At 50.5% G+C, this 19,176-nt stretch overlaps 1 protein-coding gene across 1 annotated transcript in view; it reads right to left on the bottom strand.

Annotated features, from left to right (window-relative positions):
* The window catches only part of CORO2A (coronin 2A), a 47,330-nt gene extending 30,467 nt beyond the window's left edge, over positions 1–16,863 (bottom strand). The window contains exon 1 of the mRNA XM_067553457.1: positions 16,759–16,863. The gene's annotated coding sequence lies outside the window, so the exon portion shown is untranslated. The remainder of the gene's footprint in view (positions 1–16,758) is intronic.
* Positions 16,864–19,176: the final 2,313 nt, after the last annotated feature.

The following is a 19,176-nucleotide window of genomic DNA, read 5'->3' on the forward strand; positions in this document are numbered from 1 at the left end:
CAGGAAAGGGGGTCTCCGCCCTACAGAGCTCCTCTTGGAACTACTCATCTGGAGTATTTCTGCCCTTCCAAGGTCCACTTACTTTTCAACGCTGTGGCTGGGCTAGAGACTACCAGGACAGGGCTGTCTATAGAAGGACAGCAGAGAAGAGGTGACAATATCGTAGAGAGAATAACTGCCCAGGACATATGTTATATTTTAGCAGGCTGCTAATAACAGCAAATAGAGGAGTTGGAATCCTACCTAAACAGGTCAAGGACCACGAGTGTGACCAGGCTGGCAGAAAAGGGAAACAGTCCGGTACTCTGAAGCCAGCCAGGTGGAGGGCTGCATATCCCAGGGGCGAGCACAGAGCCTAAATGTCTTTGCAAACATCTACATGGAGCCTTAACATCTCTGTAGTAAACATGTTCTCTGAAATGGCTCTGATGATACTACTACCCAAATCCTGTGTGCATTCAGCACAGGATGATGTCACTGACTTCACCGGGAGCTGGGGCAGACCCTGTGGGCAAGAGCTTCAATGTAATCAATGTGCATGGTACTGGCCAAATGCTGGGCTCGGGGCACCGCCGTCTGACTCCAGTCCTGCGCCAGAGGCACCACTTCAATGGTGAGACTGGTGTAAAATCAGAGCGATGCGGTGATCAGTCACGCCCAGTGTAGTTACAGACACTGGGCCAAATTCTCCGCTTATTGGCAAGAGTGTAATCCCATGGATTTAACTGGGGTTGTATCTGTAAATGAGAGTAGGATTTGACCCACTTCTATCAAGTGTTCCCGTCACTCCTGCTGGCAGCCTGCACCATCGGGGCACCGGGTGCTAGGAGACAATAAAACGAACAGAGCAGCTGTTTCAACAAGGAAGCAGCTGGCACAAGCCGAGTTCTGACTGGTTCCCTGACAGATACTCTGAATCCAATGCAGGGAATGAGCTGGATTTGTTGTGGGAACGGATCCAGCGTCCGCTGAAATCAGTGGGAAAACTCCCATTGGCTCCCGTGGGGTTTTGGATCAGGACCTGAGTGAATAAAGTTAGCAAAGCCTCCCGCAGAGCTGTCCGGTGTACACACCACAAATTAGATGCTGGGGCAGGCCAGGTTAAACTGGGGTTTGCTCCGGCTTGGAAAGGGCTCTGTGTTTGCCTCAGCACATCACATCACTCACCTTGCTCTGAGGCAAATGAAACTGAAACAAATGTGAAAAGAGACCCTTGCCGTCAGCCCTGATGTCCCGCACTAGCCGGCTGGGATGCTCGTAGAATGTACGGCTCTTACTAGGCAGTCATAGGCTCCGGGGCTGACTGCACACACAACGGTGGCCCTGCCTGTTGTTTATGATTGTGCATCTGAGGTGCACATTTTCCACAAGCGCTCGTGAAAGAACAGACTGCTTTTCTTGACAGTTCAATGCTCACAAGGCTTGGAGAAAATACGTTTTCCCATAGCCATCGCATCAGGCACTGATCAAAGCCCAGGGCACAGTCACTGCCCTGCAGTTACCTTTACCCTGAGCCGTTTCAAGGGACCAGAATCACACTTTACCTGCACCAACACAATGGGCCAAGTTTTGATCTCAGCATCTGAGTAGAGCGCAACTCAAATAACCCCACTAAAGTCAGCTGGAGTGACTCCAGACGGTCACTCATGTAACTGAGATCAGAATCTGGCCCAGGCCAATAATCGAAGATATTTCATGCAAACAGGCCTATAAACTGCAACTACGTAGTGGCAGCTAGCATGGAAAATCAACAATGAGACGCATAAAAGCCAACAACAGGTGAATGAAAAAACCAGCTGACCGTGTGTTTCATGTATAGTCCGTTAATGTCTATAACGACCCAATATTGGAAAATGAATTTCCATGCGTGAATATGTAAGAATGTTTGCAGTGTTTTTGTAGCCATGTTAGTCCCAGAACGTTAGAAAAACAAGATGGGTGAGGTAGTACCTTTTACTGGACCTCACCCACCTTGTCTCTCTGCGGTAGGTGAGCATGCTCAGACAGGCACAAGAAGAATACGCCTTGTGTCTCAGTTCGGGGGGAGAAGGGAGCTTATTCCCACAGCGTGCTGCTAACAGTCACAAATACAGACACCGCATGTGTGCCTCCGAGCTAATCATGCTCCATAACAAAATATTAGTGTGAAGTTTTTGTTTAAAAAAGAATTAGCAGTCAGGGGAAGGGGTTTCGCTGTCACCTGGCTTTTGAATCGGGGGTGGAGGTTGGGAGTAAGCACTCATACTTCAAAATGTCCAACTGTGACAACGTGTCATCAGGCAAATTCTTTGAATTTAGGCTCTTGAAATTCAGAAGCCACAAACAAAGAAAGTCAATATTGTGCGTACAATGGTGCATACTGCCAACAACTTACATTTGGCTACTGGACCACAGAGGGACTGAGTTGTATGTAGCAGTCATGCTGTTTGCCTCAGCCCTCCCTCCCCCAACGAAAGCAAGAAACTTGCTAAGGGTCCATTTGGTGTCGTTTCATCTGAAGAGGGAACACCTACTTCTAGCCCTCTGCTTATGAAAGACATATGCCCAGGCAGGGATGCTTGTCTATGGCTCTTCCAATCCATAATAGTCACCAGCCTGCCTGCAGATGGAGTGACTGGACCCTGCCCTGGCTCTGCGCTGACAGGGAAAGGAAAACGGAAGCACGTGTCTCAGTCCATGGCCAAACGGGCAGGGGATGGCCAGTGAGAAGAAGGGCCCCTGAGGACAACTCCAGGATCCTGTGTATGTGCTACACGTGAAATGCTGGCAGCCTCCAGCCTGCACCAGCTCTCTCTGAGGAAGGCTCTGGTTCCTCAGTGACGTCCCCGTCCCCCCAGAGTGCCACGATGAGGTACAGCTGGGAGCACACTGCTCCGACGGGGCCTGGAAGGCACCATGCAACTGTGGGCACAGGAGAGAGAAGCCCTTCTTTCCTCAAAGGGATTGGTTAGGGCCAGCTGTAGTCCGCGGGGGATAGCTATATCCTCTCGGAGGAACCAAGTCTCCCAGGATACTCTGCTCCTGTCCTCAACAGTACAGAGGCTGTCAGACCAGGGGTGAGACTGTTCTACTGTGTCGTGAAAAGTCTCATCCGTGTGTATCTCTGTCTCCCTTAGTTCCTCCAGTTCAGCCATTGGTCTCCAACGCCTGCATGTGGTCTCTGAGGGCTGGGAGCTCCTTGCACAGAATGAACACATACACCACCCGCCCATAGGGCAGGTAATCCTATGTGTTGCATTCAGTGCAATGAACTGGATGGCCCCCACTCTGATGCTCGACTTCAGCCTGCATTCTGTTTTTACTCCTGCAGCGCTCTCTTTTATTGTTTTGGGAGGTGGGGGGGTTGGAGAGGGGGGAGCTTATTGATATAATAGGAATCGCAGAAACTTGGTGGAAGGATGATAATCAATGGAACATGGTAATACCAGGGTACAAAATATATAGCAATGACAGAGCAGGTTGCGCTGGTGGGGGAGTGGCATGATATGTGAAAGAAAGCTTAGGGTCAGATATAGTAAAAATCTTAAATGAATCAAACTGTACCACAGAATCTCCATGGAGAGAAATTCCACGCTGAAATAATCAGAGCATAGCAGTAGGGATATATTACCGACCACCCGACCAGACTGGATCTGAATAGGGACTTGGAATGGTTCTCTCATTACAAGAAGTAATTGTCACTGTTCACACATTCTCACCTTCTAGTCAACGGTTGTGAATAGGCCTCATCTACCCTAACTGAACTGACTTTGTTAGCACTTGCCCTCCCCATTGTTATGTTTCTCACCCTTGGACGTATAATATACCTCCTATCTATGGTTTCCACTTCATGCATCTGACAAAGTGGGTTGCAGCCCACGAAAGCTTATGCCCACAGAAATTTGTTAGTCTTTAAGGTGCTACGGGACTCTCGTTGTTTTTGCTGTATACAGACTAACACGGCTACCCCTCTGGAACTTTTGACCGAAAAATGTAGTTTGGATGCACCAAAACTATTCACAAATGTTGGTTGAATTTGGCAAATAGCTTCAGCCAAAAAGGAATTGAAACATTTTTTTTTTTTTTTTCAAAAAAGTCCAAATGGTTCATTTCGATCATTTCAAAACAAAACATTGTGACTTTTCACCTTGAAACATTTGTTTTCAAATGTAGCTATATTTATTTTTCAAACAAATCAAAAAGGGCAGAAAAACACCAGAAAACAAAATGAAACAAAAAACAAAAATGTTTGTTTCAGATTGGAAAACACCCTGGAAAAAAAAGAGCAAAAAACCAAACCAAACCAAACAGGTTTTTGGGGGGTTTTTCATTTCATTTTAGATATTTTTCAGCCCAAAAGGATTTTCCCCCCAGTCTTTTCAGTTCAGCCCCCAAATCAAAAACATAATTATTTGATTAGCCCCAAGGTAAGTTCTTCAAGGGACCAGAGACAATACAGAGAGAGTTAGCTTCACATTAGAGGTCTCATTCAGACAAGGCCCCGTGGGAATCAGTGGGAGTTCTGTCTGGGTAAGAACTGCAAGAATGGTCCTACACTGCTCACGTGCCCGTGAATTTGAATGTTTTTGTGACTGTCTAGGAGGAGATTCCTATTGGCGTCAGACCCCTGAACAGGCTGAAGGCTTCAGCTGATGAGTACGGTGATTAATACACGCTTGATGGCCGGCAGTCAAGTCACAGTTGGACACTGGCAAGAGGTAGACCCATTCAGCCAGGACAATGACATGGGCAGATCTGGAAGGGCGGAAATGGAAGCCTGGCTGTTCGCAGAGCAAAGGAGTCAGAGTGAGGCCTTGGGATTTGGGAACCCGCTTGGCACAGCAGAAGGTTCAGAGAAAAGGTTAAAAGGACCTCGATACAAATAACTTCATCACTGCCTGAGGTTGTGTGTGGCAATTGTCTCTCCTCTAAGATAAACTATGGCAATCTGAAAAGACGTAGCAAGTGCGTGTGACCTTGGACAGTTCTCCCATTGAAACAATTATAAAGAACATGGCAAAATGGAAACAAGGACTTTGATCCCAAACCTGTACTCCAAGTGGGACTTGAGTGCGAGTTTGCCTGCCTGCATCAAGATTTCTGTCCTGTCTCACATAGAGCATCCTGTTCATGTGTCACATGGGCCAAGACTGGCAACAACAGGGGCCCAAAACCAGGCTCCTAAAGCCAATTTACGCACTTAAATTAGGTGCCTGATTTCAAACATGCTAGGCATGGAACAGATCCCACTGACTTCAATGGCAGCAGCCTACCATTTTTTTAAAAGTAGGCTCCTTATGTAGGCACCTAACGAAGGATTTAAGAGCCTGCCTCAGGCACCAGTGACTGAAAATCTTTGCCTAAATAAATTATACACCCAAACTGGCAATTATTAAATTATCAAGGCAATTAGGTCTGTATTTTCAGTTGATCAAGTTCCATCCCTACATGGATCGTGACCGTGACAGCGACTGTGATGGTAACATTCCACCAACAAGTCTAGATGCGCCCCTAAAAAAAAAGAAGAGACTTTACACTTTCTGGAATGAGTGGAGAAATTATTTTGCATGGATCAGTAAAGATGGAAATAATTGCCAGAAAGCGCAGAAAAAGTCTCTCAATTGTTCGTGGTGGGCTGTCAGATGGAAGACAGCATTGCACACAGAGCAGGTCATACAACATAATTCTAGCAGAGCTTCTAAGAAGAAAACTCTTGAAACTTTTTTAGCTGTTAATAAATGTGAAAATATAGAAAATGACAAGATCGCCGCTGCAGAAGCAACAAAAACATACCACAGTATTATCCATAGTTACATGAATCACTTGATTGCGACAGCAAATTAAATAGTGTTTTTCCCCAAGATTCACCCATAGCTAAAATGATACATCTTGGAAGGACAAAGTCTGTGTGTGTTGCCAACAATATATTAGCTCCTTTCAACTGAGAAAACAATTAAAGGCTTGGCTGAAAAGGACATATTTTTCTCTGTGGCCACTGATGCCTCAAACCATGGGAATATCAAAACGTTTCTAATCGTTGCTCTTTACTACATAGTTGAAAGGGGACCAGTCCATTGTCTACTTGATTTTCAAGACAGCAATGAAACTACATTAGGACTATTTGAAAATGTAAAAAGCATACTACAGTCAAATGCTTTGAACTTTGACAATGGATCATCATTTACAGCTGATGATGCTAATGTTAACTTTGGAAGACACCATTCAGTGTACAAATTCATGAAAAATTCGAATGACTATTTGCTTCCAGCTAATTGCCCAGCTCATATACTGCAGAACTTAGCAAAGTACGCTATAGATAAGTCAACATTTGATCTTGAAGGTCAAATAATAAAAGTTTTCAAATCACTTTCCTCATCTGCCAAAAGAGTTTCAGAGTTACAGGAGATATTTCATTTTGTTAACCTTGAATAGATGGAAAAGTTGAGGCACATCCCCCCAACACGCACCCTGCAGTCGAAATGATCTTAACATGTTTTCCAGCTATTAGAAGTTATTTCTGTACATTAGATGAGGGCTGCCCACCTGCAATTGTTAAGTTCTTTAAGGATGACAAAGATAGGGATAATGGAGAGAGACTTTCAACACTGAATACTACTTATATTGCTTTCACAGTGTGCTAGAAGTTTTTTTTACAATACAGGTTTAAACTTAGAACAAACTGATCTTGTATGCGCTGAAGTTTGTGACATACTGCATTCATTAAAGAGTAAGTGACAACAAAGAATTAATGACCAGATTCTTTAGTCATAAATGTAACTTTTATCTGAAACCACATCATTGCAATGCAGAAAAAACGTAAAGGGATTTCATTCAGTGGTGTACAATAGCTCTCAAATACCTGACTCCACATTTAGATTTCAGTGAACAAAACAACCTTAATCTGACTCAGCTACTTTCTCTGGAAAAAATGCTGACTTTTCAGGAAATCTTAAGCATTATCGAAGGGTTGAAACTTGACAAAAGGCTGGCTATGGATTGTTCGTATGAGGAATATTATGCACTGAGAGATTCTGTAGCATGTGTGTATACTACAGGAGACTTCTTGTATTAGGAAATGGTCTAATGTTCTACCTTCAAATCCTAGTTCTCCCAATTTCTTAAAACTTGTGGAACTTCTAATGTCTATTCCTATTTCAAATGGAATCAAATGGAATATTTCCCTTGTGTAAACAGACTGGGACCGATTGCAGAAACCTGCCACATATTGAGTCTTTCAGTTACACATGTAAAGAGTTTTATGAGCTGATTTCAAAAAAACAAAGATGAAGTGAAATGTATTAAAACTGATACTACCATTTTAAACATTAAATGGAAGCTAATGATAATTGCGTTGTATGCTTGAGGGCAGTAGAAATGTACATTTGAGAGAAAAATACATGATATGCGAAGGAAAATGCTGTTTCCCTAAAATGTCCCTTAAAATAAAGCAGTGTCCTTTATTTTTCATGGTGGTTTTCCCTTTCTTCCATCCAACAGAGGTGGGCACCCTAGACTGAGTGTATGGAGTGATCATGAGTGCTGCATTTCAGGGCTAAGACCATGACCCTGCCCCGCAAACCCCTGCACAGGTGAGTATCTCCACTGAAGCTAGTGTGTAAATCAAAGCCCATAGGTAAGTGTTTGCAGGATCAGGGCCCCAGAGTAAGGCATTTGTCTCTTGTCTTCTTCTTTCATTACATCTCTAGTTTAGTATTAGAATCAAATTAGATGACACCTCAATGACATCAGGACCTGGACTGATGAAGTTTCAAGAGAAGGCCGTATGATAAACACTGATTCGCTATATTTGACCAATGTAATTAAAGAGGTGGCTGGCTTTGGTTAGACTGCCTTGCATTCTGGTTTCCAGGGTGGATATTTTTTAGGGATTTGTATCACTAATGAGATGGATAAAAGGCAGCATCAAGAAGAAATGTGCTTTGGCCCGGTGTGTGATGTCACTGAAAATCGCCTAGAAGAACTCTCGGTTAGCACTCATGTGGATGTATTTAAAAGAGTTCCTGACGGACCCCAGGTCCTAAGCAGGTTGGGCCAAAAGTTTCACTGAGTGAGGAAATCTGTGCTCTGAGCAAACGGATTTGTAGCCAGGCGCAGGGAAAAGCCCTGTGAACCACTGACTAATTTGAATAAGAAGTGTTCATCTCCCTTTCAATAATACATGCACCATGCACGGCACAGCACATAACTCACCAAGAACTTGGGTGCGGCCTGCTGCTTTGGAAGCCGCTGCCAGCTGCAGGGACAGGACATCGTGCAACATGAAGGACAGGAACAATTTCCCAGCTGCGAGATCTGTCAGACCGGGAAGTACCCTGCCTAGGAGTGTGGTGAAAAGCCCAGCACTGGGTTCATTCCAGAGAGGACTGGGAGAGCACTTGGGAATTCAGAGTGCAGGCTGCAGTTTGTGCCTTGGCAAAGGGGGAAACATTAGCAGGACTTTCCTAGGCAATGGCATCAGTGAGTTGAAGGAGAAGGGGAAAGGGAAGGAGGGCCACTTGTCGAAACAAGGGGTCGCTCCAGTTTCCGTGCCCATTCAGTCCTTGATTTTGTGAGTGATCGAGAGAGAGAGTAATGGACGCTTGCCTGCCAGGAACTAGAGGCTGATGCTACGTACTCGCAGTCACGTGCTCATCGCTAGGCTAGATCTGAGCCCAGGCCAGTGGGTTAGAGACTCCATAACCCATAACCTCACCAGTTGCTTCAGCCACCCAGTCTGTCTAAAAGCAACGGGTTGGATTCTCCCTTCCACCCTCCCCCTGCCGCACAGCTTTAAGGGAGCACACCCAGTGATTATGAGCAGAACTGGACCCAGAGATTCAATCCGGTCAGTGTGTTGGTAATCCCAGCACCTTTGCTCTGCAATTCACCCCGCTCATTCCATTCCCGGGGGGGGGGGGTGGGAAGGCTGGCCCTCTGTTTGAGTTTCGCTGATAACATTGCCTGGTCTGCCTTGCTTTTCCTGTCATAAAACCTAGTGAGAAGCTCCCCCATAGTTTAATCCTGCCCTAAATTACACCCAGGGATTCCTAGATCAGTGGGGCTGCGTAGGCATAAATGAGAGCAACGTGTGGCCCCTAACGCCTCCTTGGAAGTTATCTAATTGGTCTCCCTGGACTTTGTATGTGAGTTCACTGATACAGTGTAATAAAGATTGGAAGTTTCAGCTCATTTTTCTTCCTTATCATTGTCTCTGTCACTTTTTCCCAGCCAGGTAAGTGAGAAGCATTCAGGTATGGCCTCTGAAAATCCTCGTCCTTGGGATGCCTCTGCTTATCTTTCAAGGTAGTGGGAGGTGTAAGCCCAGATCTGAGCTCCTTCACTAGGACGGAGAGGCACAATAAATTCCACACTCAGCCATTTCTGTCCTATCGATCCAAACACCCACGCTGGGAACTCATGTCACACAGTCAGTGAGCCAGGAGCTGCTGGACTCCATTCTCGGTCTGTGGGTGCACGCCGCCAGGCAGGGCGGCTGGCAGGGATGATTAGTTCATGCTGTGAAGGGCTGGGGAGATGGTACACTTTGTTATCATCCCACGGCCTGCAGGGGTACTTCCATGCAGAGAATCAGCTGGGCAAGTTTTTGCTGTTGGCATGGGAATTCCCTGTGCAGACCTGGCTGCTTTGTTTCTATTTGCAGAACTGACGTAACCCGTTCGGTGCCAGACACCGCAAGCTCACCCAGCCTCCCAGACATCTCCATCATATCCTGCAGAGAGGCAGCAGACAGCCAAGATACAGACCACAGGCTGCATTGCTTGTTTAACCTGCCCCTGTGTAGCCAAAGGCACTGTGGCAGGTGGGGCTGCACTCCCTAGCACGAGCAGGGTAGGAAGTACAGAACTATTGTAAAGGAGGATCTTGTCATATCATGACCACCACAGTTTCCTTCTTGTCATGGGAGTAAAAGGAGCTGCCATACTGGGTTAGACCATTTCCTGTGCTATCCTGCCTGAAGCTGCACCCAAGACCAGATGTTTAATGTTGACCACCCCCAGTAGTAAGTCTATTTGCCTATGAAATGTTATTTAGATAGGTGTGTGAAATTCCTTCCTGACCACAGCTACAGTGACCAGTTCATACCCTGAAGCATGAAATTTGACTAATCTTAGCATCATCTCAACTTGCAGATGTACATGTTACAGATGTTCATCAAGGACGTGACCCTGCATTCAGTATGGGTCTTTCAGGACTGACCCCAGACCATCCAGCCAAGTATTTACCTCACTGACTTCCTACACCAGTGATTGGCAAGTGCCACTCTGGCCGGAGCTTCCCAAGGGACTCAGCACCCACTGTCGGGGACAGAGTCTCACAACAGCTCAGCACATCGGGGCTGCCCATGAGGGTCACAATGGGTGTTGCTGGACCCTTTTGGAAAGGTGGCCCAGATTACATTTCCCAGCATGCAGTGCGTCCACTTTTACAGACTCAAATGGGAGTTAAGCTCTCTTGAGAACCTGGCCTCAGGTGAGGAAAGTTTCCACGGGCTGGCTTGCAACTAACTGCCCCTTAACTTCACTGAGTGCCAGCTCGCCCTCCTGTCCTGGAGATGTGAACTGCAGTGACCTACGCCCAGCCCTTGTCCAAAAACACTGAGTCACCAGAGTGCAGCGCTGCTTCGTACCTGGCTGGAGGATGTCCGGTGCTCAGGGAACACAAGGAAACCCACCCATCGGAAGCTCCTCCCCACCAACCCATTTTTGTGTGTGGTCTGAATCTAGTGGCCCTGAAAGACATGGGGGCTCCCCGCTGTGGGGACTGAAATGTGCCAGGTAGGAATGAGTTTCACAACACATTTCCCACCGCTCTGCGCAGATCCCATCGCGTCTCTGCATCCCAGGGCTTCGCATCCCCCACCTCGCGCTGTTCGCTCGAGAAGGAGGTTGTGTCAGACACTGCAAAGCCAGCAACAGTTGTGTATATCTGGCACAAAGGCAACTGGAGTGCATTGCTTGAAAACGAAGGGTCTCTGGCTCCAAGAGACGCCGGAACTCAAACCCGACAAAAGCATCAGGGTGCAGGAGGGGCCTCCATTGGTTAGGAATTTTTCATACACCGCTAGGGACAGCAGAACAGTTCCCCCGCTTCCCGCCTCGCTCCATGGCCACGTATCAGCCCACCTCAACTGGCAGGAGGATATGGAAATCTCCCTGGCCTTCTGCACAAGCGGACGACTCCCCGCCTCCCGTGACAATGTTTTCTGTGACTGATCTCTCTGTCTAGGCATTCCTTTTGCACCTACCACTGAAGCAGCTACACACCAGCATAACACGGATGCTTCTCCACCAGGAGGCGGGCTAGAGGAGTTCATTGCACAAAGACTGCTCACCAACCACCATTCCCTGATGATTGCGTGTCACAACCAGCCTTGGCTGGTGAAGAGCCTCCTGGCTGGCCCCACGGTTACCAGCCCCCATCAGCATCGACTCCGACGCACTCTCCCAGCCCACGAGTTGCTGAGTTGGCCATGACCGGAATTACTCATTGGTACCGCAGCAGCACCCATAAGCCCCACCCAAGCTCATTGCACCCGGTGCAGAATCTACCCCAGCGAGAGAAAGTCCATGTCCCAGAGCGCTCATCGTGTAAACAGGCAGCACAGCTGGAAGAAGGGTTAGCCCCCTAGCAGAACGGGGCTTTAGCAGCAAGGCCAGCCCTCCTGGTACGTTGGACTCTTCTTACCTCTAAGCCCCCCAGCTGAACAGATAGCCATAAAACGCTGGTCAGGATTCATAGAATCCAAGAAGATATGGGTTGGACGGGACCTCAAGAGGTCATCTAGTCCCACCCCCTGCTGACAGCAGGACCAACCCCAACTAAACCATCCCAGCCAGGGCTTTGTCAAGCCGGGCCTTAAAAACCTCTAAGGATGGAGATTCCACCACCTCCCTAGGTAACGCATTCCAGTGCTTCACCACCCTCCTAGTGAAAAAGCTTTCCTAATGTCCAACCTAGACCTGCCCCACTGCACCTTGAGACCATTGCTCCTAGTTCTGTCCTAGTGCTAAAGTTAGTCAAAAAATATCCAATTCCTGCAGCCTGGGACGTGAACACATGGTGAAAAGTGGGTCCCCCTTCCTGACCAGGTCTCCACTATTGCTTCTCTCTGCATAGCGACTGATAAACAGCTTCAGAGCCTGCAGGTTTTTCAGATCACCTCAACTAAAGGGGGGATGGGGCAGTATCTTAAGAGTCCACAGTGACTAGTGAGCTCCAGGGCACAGTTCTTTCCACGCTCACCCTGCACCTGCATCTGGCCTGAGTTCCCACAAGCACAACACTTACAAGCCCGGTTACCCAAATGAAATGGACCTGATTGCTATGCTTCTGCGGGGAAACTTGGGAGTGGGATCCAGTCCGGGACCACAGTGCAGACTGAGGAATTGCCAAGGTAGTTGGAGCAGAGGGTTTGTGCGTACAGATGGACTGGAGCCTGTAGCTTTACCAGATATTTTTATCCAGGCTCCACGGCAGTTCTTTAGACAGGCAGGATGACATGGTTTGATTGCTGGCACGTCCTAATGGACTGAATGAATTTGAAATGACTGACGGATGGAGCTGGAGCTTGTTTTGCAATCATTTTAATTCGGTGAATGAACCTGCCACAAATAACCTTGATCAGGGTTAAAACATGTCCCCTTCCGCTCATCTCCAAATCCAAAGCAGCTCTTCTTTGTCACATCAAAGCATCACTGTGGGGCCAGGCAGGCTGCTAAGGACAAAACAAAGGATTCCTTCTCCCCCTCCTGGAGCAAGAGATGGTCACCCCAGCTCAAAAGACAATCAAAGGGATCCAAAGACAGGCAACAAAAATGATCGGAGGCTCTCACAGCATTTTCCATCTCAAGGGAGACAGAAAAGAGGAGGGCTGCATAGTGTTGAGGGGACGAATGAAGTGACTGCTCAGTGCTAAAGGTGCTGGAGGTACACAGAATAATGAAAGCGAAAGTAACTGGGCCATTCCGACTGACCCTCTCTCAGCACACAAAAGAGGAGACATTCAGCGAAACTAAAAGGCAACCTGTGTCAAACCGATACCCAGAAATACTTCCTTTAAACACTGTGTCATCGGTCTGTGGAACTCATTGCCACCATCTTTCAACCATGTCCAGGAGTGAAGCAGGATTCCTAAGGGGTGAGTCTTTTATAGGGATAAGGAGGGTTTCAGTACACAGGGACGGATATAAACAGAATGGATATAAACCCCTTGTGCTTCAGGGCAGAAGCCAAATACAAACTGCCTGGGCTCAGGCTGAAACATCCCCTCGGGTCAGGTTATTGCCTAATGGTTCACGATGGGGATGCCCGCACCTTCCTCTGAAGCAGCGGGTGCTGGCATAAGAGGCAGGACGCAGGGTGAGGTGGAGAGCTGGTCTGATGCAGAATGGCCATTCCTAGGTGCCTGTCTTCAGGTACCAGTCCATGGTCCTGGCACAGGGCAGGGCAGGGGAGGGGAGGGCATCATGCTGGCAGAGTGCAGAGGGCAGATGGAGTGATGGAGTGTTGCACACCGAGCGCCCTGGATAACAGGCAGCTGCTATCTGCTTGCAGACTACTGTGATCATTATTGTACTCCCACAGGATTTGTAGGTCAGTGGCACACACATGCTCCACATACCGCCCAGACGGTGCTGACGTCAGAGCACTCATAGACTGGCCTGGACATAGCCCCAGCCCACAGAAACCGGCAATGCTCTGAAAGATCCTTTACGTCACCGGGCAGAGTTTGCCTTTCCTGGAGGGTGGGGCAGGGGAGGAGGGAGACTAGGCCTTTGTGACTGTAATGTGAGCATAGCTGCGGGTCTAATTTCCTTAGGGGGGTTTAAAGCTCTGGATGAAAACCCAGATCCACGGATGTCAATGGCAAACTCCCATGAACTCTCCTGCAGCTGCATTGAAGTCAATGGGGTCACACCGAGGTAACTGGAGCTGGGCCGGTAATGGCCACGATACGAAGGTACTTGGAATTCACCTGAGGAGCCTGGCATGGCAAAACGGACCGAGAGGGACGCTCCTGCCCCAGCGGCTTGCAGGAGGGAAGGCGCAGGAAATGCGGAAGGAGCGGTTTTATTCTTACTGCTACAGCCCTGCTTCCCCTGTGCACATCCCCACGGATGTCTGGGAATCTTCTAAGAGCAAACATCAGGCAGGGGAGATGAACAGATAGGAAACCCCAGCCCCGCTATGCACCCCTGATCCTACCCGGCCCCAAGGGACTGATCCTGCACAGTGCTGCGCACCCCCAGCTCCCATTGTTCAGTGTGGCGGAGATCAGCACCTCCACTTTGCAAGGTCAGGCTCTGAGTGATCTCCTTGCAGTCCGGGGTACTTCAGCCAGCACGCTGATGCCTCTGCTGTTATGCCACAGGGGATTGCTTAGTGTTCAAACCTGGGGGAATCATATACAGAGATTCCCTGGATCCACAGGTTCAGATCCTGGCGGGGTCAGCTCAACCCTTTGTCCTTCTCAGGGCAGTGAATTGAGCTGCCCGCTGTGGCCTGCTGCAGGTGGCTCTGGGTGTCTGGTAAATCCTCCTTGCAGCTCCATCACCCTCATGCCCACTGAGCCCTGCTGCAGGCAGGAATGCCCTTGCACAGACTACAGAAAGTAAAATGCCCATGTGGGGAGCCCTGCAAACCTGGGGAGAGCTGCTTTAGATCTGCAGCCCGCGTTTGTGGCTCGGCTGCAGATAGGGATTTTATCTCCGCACAGGGCGCTGCCCGTGTTCTGGCAGTGCTGCGCTCACTCAGCTCTGCCTGTCACCCCCCTGGTGCCTGGAACTGATGGTAACAAGGCAGCAATCGCTGCCGTCGCACGGGACCCATCCACTGCACTGGTGGATGGGTGGCATGACCGCCCTCGCCCAGAGAGATTCCCAGCCTTCGACGCTGTGTCTGCCCGTCGCTGGGCCGTGTCTGAGCTGGACTGAAAAGAACCACTAAGTTACGTCCCTCCTGCAAGCGGCAGCAGCGAGCACAGTCCAACGGGCAACCTCTGGGGAGCCTGGACTGGCCGGCGTTCGCGAGGGGCTCCAAGGCCAAGCTGGGGAAGCTGCTCCCAGCCAGCTTCGCACGCTCCTAGTCGTGGGGCAGCCTGAGGCCGGTTCGGCCCCCCAGCGCAAACGAAAGCATCCTTCGAGCGGTGCCTGGACTCTGCACACACAGCTCTGCCTGCAGCTCACTGGCTGTGCCCTGCCTTCCCCAGGGCTTCCGGTAGGCAACCTTCATCCATCCCTGGGAGCTCTCTGGGGGAAGGGACTTGAAGAGTGCAAAGGGCACTCCAACAAACACGCGCCCGGAAGCCGAATGGGTAGCAGCAATGGCCGACCTGTCACCCTGGACAGGTAACGCCCACCCACCAGCTTGAACTCTGCTTCCCAAGAGACCCACCTAAGGATCCTGGAGAGCCTGATGTCGGCGTCCCACCCAGATGGCCAAGCAAAGCAGGGCAGGGTCCGGAAGCAGCAGCCTCCAGGGGCAAAGGACCAGCTACACTGCTGGGACCCTTCTGTGCAGAAATATTGGACCCTACGTGGTCCGAGTCACAGCAGAGACGCGAAGAGAGGCTGTCCACCTCCTTGCTCAGCTACTCCATTAACCTGCATGCAGGAGCAGAGAGCAGACGGCATTTGCCTCCGGGAGATTTACTCAGGAAAAAGGAAGGCCAGAGTCTAGCAGGAGGCGAAACGCTGCAGCATTCGGCATGTGCAGAGTCTATTGCTCATGTCAGGCCACTGCAGCACAGAGAACACAGGCTGTGCGGGCGGTGGGGGGGGGGTTGTGCCTCCGCCGCTCACCCGGTCCCTGCATCCACCAGAGACTCGTCTGCTCCTGTTCTGTGTGCACGTGTATAGTGTGTGTGAAGAGCAAAACTGTGTCTAGGTGTCCCGAGTGTGTGTGCACGCGCACACGCTTGCACCTTCACACACGTCCCGCAAATGCAGCTCTCCATTAACCCGCTGGCCCAGGCCCTCGGCGGCGTAAAGGTTGGGCAGCCCCACACAAGGAATGACCCTGGGGGGGGGGGATCCACAAGACCCCCAGAGCTGCTGGCTGCCCAGGTCTTTCGGATTCAGCCTCCGTCCGGCCTTGCCCGTCACCGCGCTCTGACTTGCAACAACAGCAAAGTACCAGGACTCCGGCTTTGCACAGGGATTAGCAAGTGGCAAACAGGAGGCAGGAATAGTGACATTAGGCAAAATCCCCCCCCCCGGTCAGTCCCCTCTTCTGAGGGGCAGCAAAGACCCAACACAGGAGTACCCCCAGTTCACCAGGGCCTGGGCTGAAAGCAGACCGCAGAGATGTCAGGGGATGGGGGGGTCTCTTCTCCCAGGCCGCACAGAGCACAGGCCGGTTTTGCACTCAGGGCTTCACAGCCAAGACACATCATTTCCAACGCCAGCCTCGGCCGCTTCCCCCGGAGGGGAGCCCCAGGAACCCACCATTCCAACCTCCCTGAACCCAGGAACAGCAAAGCCGGGGGGGGGTTTCTTCCTTCCTGCAACCGGTTCCCCCCCTCCCCGCTCGCTGCATGCGGCAGGGCTGGCTGCTGGGAAGGGCTCGCCCGGCACTGGGAAGGGAAAGTGCGGCGAGCCCAGATTTCCCCCTCCCAGCTCAGCTTCCCAGGCGGCTCCAAAGATTTGCCTGTCGCCGGGGCAATGACGGACGCCCCCGGCTGCAGCCGAGCGGCGGCTCGGGCACTGCAGGGCGGGTCCCGGCCAGACCCAAGCAGGTGCGCGGAAGCAGGGCTCCTACCTTGGCAATGACCGTGCTGGATCGCTCCGGCTGCGGCGCCCGGCTCTCTGCAGGGCGGGCTGCACCCCCGGCGCCCCCAGAGCGCGGTCCGGTCCCTGCCTGCCTGCCTGCCTGCTGCGGCCGGGCTGGCGCACGGCGAGGAGGGCTGGGCTGGGCTGCTCGCAAGAGGCCGGGGAGAGCCGGAGGGGAGGATCCAAGCGGCACCAGCCAGCCGCAAAGCCGGCCCAGCCCCTGCGCGCCGCGGCGAGGGGGGGGGGATGGGACACGCCCCGGGCAGGCGCTGCGCTGCGCGGCGCGCAAGGAAGGGCTGGGCGTGGGAGGAAAGCACGCAGCCCCTGCGGCCGGCCTTTGTGCTGGGAGCGGGGAAAGCAGTCCCTGGCCGAGCCCCGGGGAGCCCGGCACCAGGTGCGCAGCGCCGGGCACCGGGCCAGGCAATGGGCCACAGCAAAATCTGCTGGCAGGCTGCAGAGCGCAGGGTCTGGGGTGCTTTCCCCGGCCAGGGGCCAGGCGGGCTCTGCGGGTCTGGGTCCCTGGCTGTCGGGTGTGAAGGGTGTTGACTGGAGAATGAGCAGGGATTGTACCAAAGGCGGGGCTGCCCGGCCGTACATTCAAGGACAGGCAGTAAAAAAAAAAAGTCCCATTTTAACACTGTCCCTGAACCCATCAATACATGGCGATGTCCGTGACACTGGGTCGAACTAAAACGGATTGTATTGTGACATCGACTGTCCTGGTTCAGCATCACGCCATGTATCATAAAACTACACTGACCATGAGCGTATCAGTTGCCCCTTTTCTCTATTTGCACATGACCAAAGACCCCCACTGAGCAATTCACTGCAGCTCAGACAATTGCCTCATTCCAAATGTGGTGAGGGAGTCCACACTTTTGTGACGTTATTGTGTGGTTTGTGGTATTTTTTTAGTGATGTCAGTAAAAAGTTTACCATGTCAGTAAAAAAAAAATCAACTTCAGATCTTCAGGTCAGTAAAAGCTAAAATGCAAGGTTGGCAACGCTGATTAAAGGAGCCCAGTTCTCACTGGTTGACACCCATGTAGCAATCCACTCCGTATTTTTGGGGGTGCTTATTTTTGTTTAAACACTAACGCTTTGCACGATTGTTGTGCCCTGCAGCTCTGAGACTGAAGCAGTTCTGCGGTGTGTAATAACACACAACCCCGCCACACAGGGGCGGTCAGAAAAAAACCAAACAATGTTACTACCGTGCAAGGATTGGCTCACAAGGAGACACTGCCTGCCTATTTCTGTGTGTCCCTTTACTGCAGTGCTGAATTTAAACAACCAAGCCTCCGCAGATAAAGATAAGGTAAAAAGGTAAAGGTGGGACGAAAACGTAAATCTGTGCCTGAATACCAACAGGAAAATCAGGGCTTAGAAATTTTCCAGAAAAGTCAAGATGGGAGTGAAGAGGATGCGTTGCGGTGCAAGCACTGCAGCCCTGAGGTCCCGCTTGCACTGACACAATGAAGGAGCACGTCAAAAGCAAGCGGCATGAAAAGCTTAAAGAAGAAAGTGAGCTTCAGGATAGTCAATATCAGGTGCTTTCAGCGGGGCTTTAATGAAAGAGAGGAGAGAGCGCAGATTGTGACAATGGATTTGTGCGTGCTCTTTGCTTTGTCGGTGTAGGGCTGCCAGGCCGTCCCTTGTCAGTCCGTGAGGGAGGCCGCAGCCCCTCGCTGTCGCACCTGTGTAGCAGGGAATTAGCTCTCACTGGTGTGCAGGCCCTCGGGGTGACTAAACCGTCTATGGGGCCAGGCCTTCAGGCTGGATTTTTTTTACTTTTTTTTTAACCAAAAAAACCCCTGAAAGTGCAGAACACCATAAGTGAGTTGCCGGGGCAGCCCTGGCACACAAAGGGACCTGTAACACCTTACAGCACCGATCACTTCACATGGCATTTCAGGCCCCAGGTTTCTCCATCCCTGCTGGGCCCCTTGTCCCAGCTTGCTCCCCTGGGTATCCTGCCTGCAGCTTGGCCCAGCTCACTCCCCTTGGTGTCCTGATATGGGATGTGCCTGGCTCAACTCAGCTCCTCAGGGTGTGAGTGCATTGCTAATGGGCTCGATCCAGCTCTTGCTCACCCAGAGCATTCGTTTGGCCCTGGTGGGCCTGATTCTGCTCTCACACGCTGCAGAGATGCCAGGGCTTGGCTGTCCTTAATAGTGAGATTTACAGCCCCAGAAAGTGAGATTCAAGGCCAAAGAATGAGACTTTCCAGGTGGTGGGTTGGATCATTCCTTAAGACAGGGTCTCTCATCTTTGGTCCCTGGCGACATCCAGTAGTCAGGTGTTTAATCCAGCCAGTATAACCAGATTTTCACAAGCAGGTACGTTCGTAATAGGATACAAATAGTGAATGGATTTTTTTATGTGATATAAAGATTGCAAGTTTGTG

This window comes from Emydura macquarii, unplaced genomic scaffold, assembly GCF_026122565.2.
Source record: "Emydura macquarii macquarii isolate MOO-44397 ecotype Brisbane River unplaced genomic scaffold, CSIRO-AGI_Emac_v2 contig_1451, whole genome shotgun sequence".
Classification (NCBI taxonomy): domain Eukaryota; kingdom Metazoa; phylum Chordata; order Testudines; family Chelidae; genus Emydura; species Emydura macquarii.